Source organism: Nansenia antarctica, assembly GCF_963989245.1.
Source record: "Nansenia antarctica genome assembly, chromosome: 1".
Lineage (NCBI taxonomy): Eukaryota > Metazoa > Chordata > Actinopteri > Argentiniformes > Microstomatidae > Nansenia > Nansenia antarctica.
The window spans coordinates 112,240,600-112,250,196 of NC_137674.1; the positions used below are offsets into that span (position 1 = coordinate 112,240,600).

General features: G+C 42.5%; 1 long non-coding RNA gene across 1 annotated transcript; it reads left to right on the top strand.

Moving 5' to 3' along the window:
* Nucleotides 1-6,935: 6,935 nt before the first annotated feature.
* Nucleotides 6,936-9,391, top strand: LOC308158887. The gene is made up of 4 exons (XR_013937472.1): nt 6,936-7,087; nt 7,702-7,774; nt 7,989-8,055; nt 8,272-9,391. It is a non-coding gene; the product is annotated as an uncharacterized lncRNA (long non-coding RNA).
* Nucleotides 9,392-9,597: the final 206 nt, after the last annotated feature.

Sequence of the window (9,597 nt, forward strand, 5' to 3'; positions counted from 1 at the left end):
TGTTTTTTTCTTTCTAACAGAAACTTGTCACGTCGTGGTCGTTTGTAGAGAATGCTTATCTCCACAAATAAGGTTATTTTCTTTCTTTTCTTTTTTTGGTTTGTTTGTTGCCGTTTTTTTTTTTTTTTTTAGCCCGACCCCATTTTAGAAACTGATGACTAGGATGTGATGCAGTACAAACGTTGTGTTCGTCTGGAGAGAGGCCTACTTCCTTGTTGTTTGGGCCCTCGTTATTAAACAGTATGAAACTACACGACTACCACACTCAACCCTGTTAACGTACGGCTTCAGATCATGCCTATTACTTTGCATCAATCAATAACTTTGTGTTCGACGAACTTGATATCACTCACTAACGACGGCTTATGTTACCGCTACAACTGCATACGCCCCCCCCCCCCCCCCCCCCAGCAGCCCAGCCTGCGGTGAACTTAGTGAGCTGCCCACAAGGTCTCGTCTTTCCACAGAGGATGGAGACAGGGAGACTCGGGGACTCGGAAATAGGTCTCAGAACCTCAGAGGTCCCGGAAACTGACACAGGAGGAGGTTTGAATGAGGGCACAGCGGTGTGTTAGCAAGGCCGCAGGAGCCTTGGGCTATAACAGATTGTTGTTCCTTCAAGCCTGTAAGACTAGAGCAGTACCGAGACCTGACCGGCTGGCCTGTACCAGTCAGGAAGAGAAGTATCACATTATTGAATGGAAGGACGGCGGCTCCTCGTTTGAGCTGTGAGAGACGGAGAACGATTCTGTCTCGACGGTCGCTTACGGTAGAGAGGAGGACGGTGCCTGTGATCGCTACTCACGATGTTTTTAATCGACCGTAGGGATTTGTTCTTGTCCTCTTTCTGCCGTCAACGAGGTGTCAGTTGAGTGACGAAACCCTTTTGCTTCAGAAATCTCGTCAGCCACTCGGAATCACACCGGTGCCGCCATGAGCCTGTAAAAAAAAAAAAAAAAAAAAGAGAAAAAAAAAAGAAGCTTCTTAAGAAAGTTTTGTCTGTATTTAACACGTGTAATGTGTTTTTCTCACCAAAACAAATGTTATGAACAGTTACGTATTGCTAGCAAAGAAAGTACACTTGGTAGAGAGCTAGATAATATACACACACACACACACACACAGACACACACCCACACACAACTGTAGTCCAAATGTAAGCAAAGAGCACATGCAACATAATTCACAGATAGAGGGGAAGTATTTCTCGCAAGACTTAGTTAGTTTTTTCGCATCGATCATCTTCCTTTCTCCAAAACTTTGGTTTGTAGGCAAGACCGAAACACTTGCCACTTCTGGGGGGTATTCCATCAACGTTGCTAAGGGAAACTCTGGTGAGAGTTATCAAAAATAAGCCTGGATTTTTCCTTTAGCGACGTTGATGGAACACCCCCCCTGGGTGTCTCTCTCTGAGTGCACATCCTAGTGAAAGTATCGATACACACGTTGGACCCACGAGGAGAATGGTTGGTGGCAAGAGAAGAGTGTCTGCGCTGCCTTACTGTACGCACTGAAGCCAAGTCCTTTACCAACACTGACTACAACAACATAGGAACTAAACAGTCTACAAAGTACAAGTCTTGAGCTTTCTTCAACCCCCCCCGCCCCACCTGCAGTCAGCTAAAGAACCTGTTTCCTTGTAGGGCTCCACTGTTTAATCACACAGTTGATTGTCTGGTATTTAAATACTGGGGTGCTAAGAGTGCTGGGGTAAAGAGCCAGGCCGAGACCTACTACGACCAAAAACTTCAAAGTAAAACGTAATCAATCAAGCACATAGCCTTATATACTAATTTGAAGTATATGAGTTTACCTAATACTGTAGTTAACACTAAGGCAAGCTCACAGATGACCACCTGACCACCTTGCAGCAGCTCGATAGCTTCTCAGAAAAAGTGCTGTACATTATTTCATACTATTCTGCTTTCTACCGTACAATTTGTTGTATTTATTATTGATTACAAAGAAAAAACCATTTGATCATACAGTGATTCTAGTGGATGTTTTATTAGTTGTGCGTTTTTAGCTGCTTTTATATCTGGCTTTGCATTAATTAATTTGAGAGAACATTTTAAATACCCGCCCCCGCCCCCGCCCACCCCACCCCCCCAAAAGACATCCGTGAGGTACCGAGGATGTAACATGTATTGCATATCAGTGTTGGAAATTCTCACTGATCCACATGGGTGACATACAGACCATGTTAAGTGTTACTTTTGCATGTGTGCCAATGTTACCCCCCTGACCCTGAGCTGTGAACTGAACATATGCCAACATGACAATTCATTTTGGGTTTTTTCGCTTGCTTGCTCGCTCGCACCGAGGTGGTGCCAGCCTTATCCTTGAATCAAATCTGAATTACATCAGTGTCATTTCCATAATAGCCTGCCCCCCCCCCCCCAGAAGTAATCAATGTTCCTTCAACCTTATATGAGGTTCCTTCAACTTTTTTTTTTTTTTTGCTCTCCATTTCTGACATGAAATGAATTACTGTAGTCCACTTGTGAAGGATCCAACGAGAGCTCCAGACTCCTCGTCGTGACACGAGAAAAAGGCAGATGACAAAACAACAAAATGGTGGATTGAAGTGTTGTATTTTTTTTCTCACCAACATGGCTGCCAAGACCATCCCCCCCAATGCAAGCAACTTTTGACACTTTTGCTCATGTTGATACTAAAGCTCAGACGCCGTCACCTGTGGGGAATACCGCACCGTAACCCTTACTAGCAGAAGACAGAGAACGGCACAAAGATACCAGATTATTACAGTTCTCTCTGCAGTATTAATAATGTGGACTTGGAGGGAGTAGACGCCACAGTTTCACCGGTGGTTTAGTGTCGAGCCGGGGACCTCTGAGGTGGTCTACAACACAATGTGCTCAACCTCTCTTGTGTGTCGCTGTGCTACTGCACTGAGTGCACTGTCTGCTGGTTTTCAATCCTCCTGGGGGGTATTCCATCAATGTCGCTAAAGGAAAATCCAGGCTTATTTTGATACATTTTGCGAAATTTATCCAAAAAAGAAACCTGGATTTTTCCTTTAGCGACGTTGATGGAATACCCCCCTGAATTCCCTAGTTCAGGATTATCGTGTCCTGCTCCTCCATAGCTGAATGTCCCAATGCCAATAATACATCTGGAACATGTCAATAATACACAACAGTGAGGATGTTAAAACCCAGCATGCATCTTGGTGTACTTTGGTGGACGGAGGTTTGAGGTTGAATCTCCAATAACATTGTGAAGAGGATTGCCCCCATTTTACACACTACCGTCTCAATTTCTAACAACATCGAAAAACGGAGGAGTTAAGATGTAGAAACACACTGTAGAGAACCAGAAGTCGTCGTCCCCCCCTCTCCTTCTGATGATTAGTGTTACATTTGATGATCACCACAACAACACCGACACAAATTAATGCACTGCCTTTTGGCTCTTCGATCTTATTCCAACAGTCTTCTTTTTTGATTTTACTTTTATTTATTTTGTTGTGTTTTAAAAGCCAGTGAAAACCAGGGACTTGGTGCCATGATTTCTCTTACAGTGCTATTGTGTGAAATTATACTCACTTGTTATGGAATAATTTTTTATAGTCTTTTTCACACCAGATTTTTTTTTGTATTTGTACAGTGGCTTGGTGATACTGATATGTTGCCATGAGTTGATATTGTAACCAATAAAAAAAAAGCTTTTAACCAAGGATATCTGTGTTGACTGAGTTTGTGGCTTAAACACTTACAAATGGCAGCACTGGCTAAGTGGACACACACCACATTAAATTAAATTAATTAATAATAAATTAAATAATAAACACAAAATTAACTGTCCTACAAAGACACTTAGATTTATCTAAAAATTAAATAGACCCCTATACTTTATTTTATTTATTTTGTTTCTTTTTATTATTACTACTCAATCTTTTCAGTTTGTAAAGTGTCTTTGAGTGTCTAGAAAAGCACTATATAAGTCTAATGTATTATTATTATTATTATTATTATTATTATTATTATTATTATTATTATTATAGTTTCAATTGCATAACAGGGGTGGCCAACCAGTTTGAGACTAAGAGCCCCCCCAAATTATTGGGGTGCTGTCATGCCAAAACCTGGCACTGCCAAGTCCTCTTGCTAATCGTTCGAACGTTCGACGTGCGTTCCAGACTAGGTGGCGACTGTGACGTCATTCTAGTGCGCTGTGTTTACTCCAGCAGCAGATTAACGTGTGTATCTTAAACTGCGAAGACTAATATCATCTTCTTGCACTTGAATAGCATTAAGGTTGATGCAGGCTCACTAGTCAGCTATATAATATATAAAATTTTATATGAAAACACATGCTAGCATGCTAATTTCACACGTAACTCGCTCCGCTAACGTAGTACGGAGTTGGCTAGTTAAACCACATCGCAGTGATAAATATAATTTCATTGTTGCCTCTCGTTTCTTGGGCTGCGTTCGTAATTTTGCTCTGAGAGTGCCGGAACGCACACTAGGTGCAACGTCATAAAGGGACCAGGTAATTTGTTTGTGTATGAGTCTGTACATCTTAACCATAGCCTATTCTAACCATAACATAACCATAAACATACGATTCCTCTCTTTTTTGGGGGGGGGCAGTCCCACTCATATTTTTCCTTTTTATTGACAGTTACAGTGAATATTTTTAGACAGGAAGGATGGGTGAGAGAGAGAGGAGGGATGACATGCAGGATATGTCCCCGGCCGGAATCGAACCGGGGACCCTGCGGTTACATGGTCAGAGCTTAACCCGCTATGCCACCTAAGCGCCCCACGAATGTCTCTAAGTCCTCTGAGATACTCCTCCTGTTGTTTCTCTGTGCTAGCTGCCACGACTGCCCAGCCAACAGAGTTAACCATGACCACACCTTAACCATATCCCAACTGTAACCAAACCTCTTGTTTAGAATAGGGTTGTTACTTATGCTCAATATAGTTATTATGCTATAATATTATGGTGACGAAAGTCTAACTGATATACAACATGTTTCGATAATCATGAAGATAACTCAATAAGTCAGTTACACTTTTTGTGTCGATTGGAACAACTGACAATCTGAAATGGACATTTAAAAAAGTGTCTTCCTATTCACAACAAATGAGCATTATCCCCACCATGCAACATTTTGTACAATTTATTAGGTATTTATTAAGATATGGTGTCATACGGATATTTGTATGCCCTACACATACGTTAATAGTATAACTTTACATAAATTCGCCCCTAAATTCGCCCCCGTGGTGGGATGCATCTCGGGGGGGGACGAGGCGGCGTACAGGGATGAGATAGAGCAACTGAGCAAGCTGTGCAAGGTTAACAACCTGCTGCTGAACAAGTCAAAGACCCAGGAAATCATCGTAGACTTCAGGAGGAAAAAGTCAGAGATCCAGCCCCTGCTCATCGACGGAGAGAGCGTGGAGAGAGTCTCAACCCTCCGATTCCTGGGACACAACATGCGGGATGACCTGGCCTGGAAGGACAACACTAAAGGCACCATCAAGAGGGCACAACAGCGGCTATACACCCTGAGATGCCTCAGGAAACAACACAACAAGTAGGAGATACTGGTGGCCTTCTACCACGGCGCAGTGGAGAGCATCCTCACCTTCGGCATCTCCAACTGGTTCCACAGCTGCACAACAGCGGAGAGAAACGAGCTACAGAGGGTCGTGAGAACAGCACAGAAGATCACCGGCGCCCCCCTCCCCTCTCTGGAGGAGCTGTACAACACACGCTGTCTCAGGAGGGCCTCCAAGATCTCCAGGGACCCGACCCACCCTGGGCACGTACACTTTGTCAAGCTGCCCTCGAACAGGAGGTACAGGACCCCGGCCGCTAAGACAAACAGACTGAAGAACAGCTTCTACCACAGGGCCGTCAAGGCCCTGAACACAGAGAAGGCCTAAGTTCTGGGCCCAGGACAGTCCGGACGGATTGTATGGCAGCTAGTGCTGAGGCACAAACATGTACATTTTCAAGCCTGCAAACTGTGACACTTTAAAATAATGTGAAAAAATACTCTTTGTGCAATATGACAACCCTAGTTGACTATCTGTGCAGTATAGTACAGTGGATTGTGTACATAGCCTTTATTGATGTAAACCAGCTCCTTACCTTCTTGTGATTTTATGCATCTATGCTTTTTCTAAAATGTGTTTTCTTTTTCCTTTCCTAACACCAGGGGAGCCACCCCTCCTAAATTTCTTTGTTTGGTACCTGTACTGTAGCAATGACAAATAAAGTCCATTCCATTCCATTCCATTCCATTCCATGTGTGTGTGTGTGTGTGTGTGTGTGTGTGTGTGTGTGTGTGTGTGTGTGTGTGTGTGTGCATGCAAGCAGCTACTAAGGTGTGTGTTTTAACTTTTGCATTTTGTAACTTTCAGGCACTGACATGACATTTTGATACCGCCTAAATGCAATTTATCCAGCACAACCGCCCAAATGCTTTTTTTTCATGTACATTTCAAGCCTGCAAACGGCGACACTTTAAATAAATGTGAAATAACACTACTGTGCAATATGACAACCCTAGTCGTCTATCTGTACAGTATAGTATAGTGGATAGTGTACATAGCCTTTATTTATGTAAACCAGCTCCTTCCCTTCTTGTGAAACATTTTTTTTTAAAGTTTTTTTTTCTTCCCTTTCCTAACACCAGGGGAGCCACCCCTCCTAAATGTCGTTGTTTGGTACCTGTACTGTAGCAATGACAATAAAGACCATTCATTCATTGATTCATTTTCTTTCCGGCCCAGTGTGATCAAAAGTAGTCCATTCGGCGGTAACCCGCCCAATCTGGCAACCCTGCTCCCCACTGGTCGGGGAGTAGTCACATGACATGTATGACGTAGGCCTGTGTATAAATAGCCGCCATGCGCGCTGAGGAAGCCTTTCACAACGAACGGAGGAGCACGGCGACCTGCAGCTAGCGAGCTAGTGAACCAGACATTGAGTTTATTTTGCGTTTGGCTATAATATGCGGCCTTCTTTAGATACTTTTACAATGAGTAGATCTCACTCTACGACGTCCAATGACGACGAGCCACCATGAGCGCGATTTGAAGTAAGTATCTACGGCAGTTCGTGACGTTAGAATTATAAGGTTCTATATTCTCCATTTTTGTCAAAATTGAGTTTTTTTTTTTTTTTACATAATCTGATCCATTAGGTGTTTATTAATGCCTGTGTGGTGTTATTTTAAAAATGCTGACATTTTTTAGTTATTAATTAATAAAATACAAAGGTTCCATCTCACAAAACATAATGGAATGTAAAAACGTTGACGCTCAATATCTCTGAACTGCCCTAAACGGAGATAGAACCTTATCATTCTAAACGGAGATAGAACCTTATCATTCTAAACGGAGATAGAACCTTATCATTCTAAACGGAGATAGAACCTTATCATTCTAAGCTCACGAGTTGTCTTGGCTGACCACGTGTCTTGGCTGACCACGTGCTGCAAACCTAAATGGTGGAGTCAGAAATAACCTCTAGGCCTAGGGTGTTTTAGTTGATCTGGTTGATCATTTCAAAGATGAAATCGCTGCATAGGAAGTGCCGTCTGATGCGAAACTGACGATGGAAAAAGCTGATCTGAGAAATGCATAACCACGTGTGCTTGGTGTTTATTGTATCTTGGGAAGCAACAATTAAACAAAACTATTTTCTCCACAGGACTGGTCACACCTTGATGTGGGAAGTGAACCACTGAAAAGGCAACATGTGATTTCCAACGGGATATGAGAAGGTAAACAGTTTGTCAAATTAATAAAAACGACCTGATTTGATTCTTTGCCAAGAACAAGAGTTGGCGTCAACTGGAAGCAAAGGGAGTTAGTGTTCGAAAAAACTGCGAAACTGTCGATGGCAAAAGCTGATCTGAGAAATGCATAACCCTGAATGCGTGCTTGGTACATGTAGTATCACGTAAGCAAAACATTGACAGTACATTTTGTCTACAGGACTGGCCACCTTGATGTGAGAACCACTGTGAAAATACAGCAAGTCAATCTAATGGCTAACGAGAAGGTAAACGACGTCATAAGATATTCTGATTGAAATGGCTACAATGTGGTTGATGTGAAGGGAGTAGTTAGCCCTTCTACAAGCCTATGATGAAACATGTTATCCCTGTCAGAACTACAGTGTTGAGTTATGGTAAACTGAGGCTTTGTGGATCAATCCATTATTATATAAATTGTCTAACCAGGGAACCGTTGCTTAATAGATTTGATTTGATTTCAGGTCATTGAAGTGGGGGAAAGGACCAAGGACATGCTGTTACCTGAAGGATGACTAAAGGAGCATTCCCACTCATATTTGTCATTTGATTGGATAGCGATGATGACAGACAGGATAGATTATGTTAGCAGTGCATGGGTTGGATTTGAACTCTCCAAAGCGATTTACAATTAGAGATTACAGGGACTCCCTTGGGCTAAGTGCCTTACTCAAGGGCGCACTAGTCGTGGTGTTCCCAGGTGGGATTTGAACTCATGACCTTCTGATCACCAGTCCAACTCACTCTCCACTAGCCCGCTGTATACTGTATGCCGGTGCTTAAATTCACGAACTTTTACTAAAAGTTTTTAGGACTCAAAATCTTTGGACAGAGTCTAATTCAGAAAAATACCTACAAAATTCAAGACCTCATAAAATCGTAATAAGACTTCTTAATACTTATTAATTAGCCCCACTGCTGCCGGTGTAGCTGTTGTTCTCCTCCACCTCTGAGACATCATCTTTGCCTCTCAGTGGGGGCTGTGCCGTGCTACTCAGAGGCGCCCCGTCCATAGAGGCAACCAAGGCAATTGCTTGGGGCCACCAAACAAAAAGGGCCTCCAATTCATTGTGAAATAGCTAGTTTGGTAAAGTATTCCCTGCAATTACGGCGTTATTATATGTTATTATATGATCTATAACACCACGGACATCCATATCAGTAACCACTATTGGCAGTATCCACGCCGCTGCCCCAAAACCCCCCTAGTGGGCCCCCGCCCCCTTCTATCTTGAAATTGACTTCTAGCCCCGCCCCCTTCTCCTCTCAACTGTCAGCAGCAATCATGAAGCGTTCTCACATTTCTGGTCACCAAAAAAGAATCGAGAAGACAATGAAAAACGACACCAGGATAGTGGTAAGTGGATATATCTATTGCGAACTCAAACTGTTAAGTTAAAGGTGTCACTGATGTAAACGGTTACAGCTTGAAGTGGCGGTGAGGTCTGGAAAAATATTGACAAGGTCTTTAAAAAGTCTTAGAAAGGTATTGAAATTAACCTCAAGATTCCTGTATATACCCTGCCAGCCTATATTGTGTAAATTGTATTTAACATGCCATGTCTATTGAGTCTGTCTGAAACATAAATAAAGGATTTGGTTAATTAAAATGTGTTGCGTGTGCCTATTGGACTGGTAAACAAGGTTCCCATGGAAATCAAGGTCTTAAAAGTTTTTGAAAATAGACATGGGTCATTGAAAGTGCTTGAATTCCCCTCTCTCTCTCTCTAAAATATATATTTAAAAAAAGAATTACTTAGCTTGTCAACTATGAAATAAGTCTCTGTATT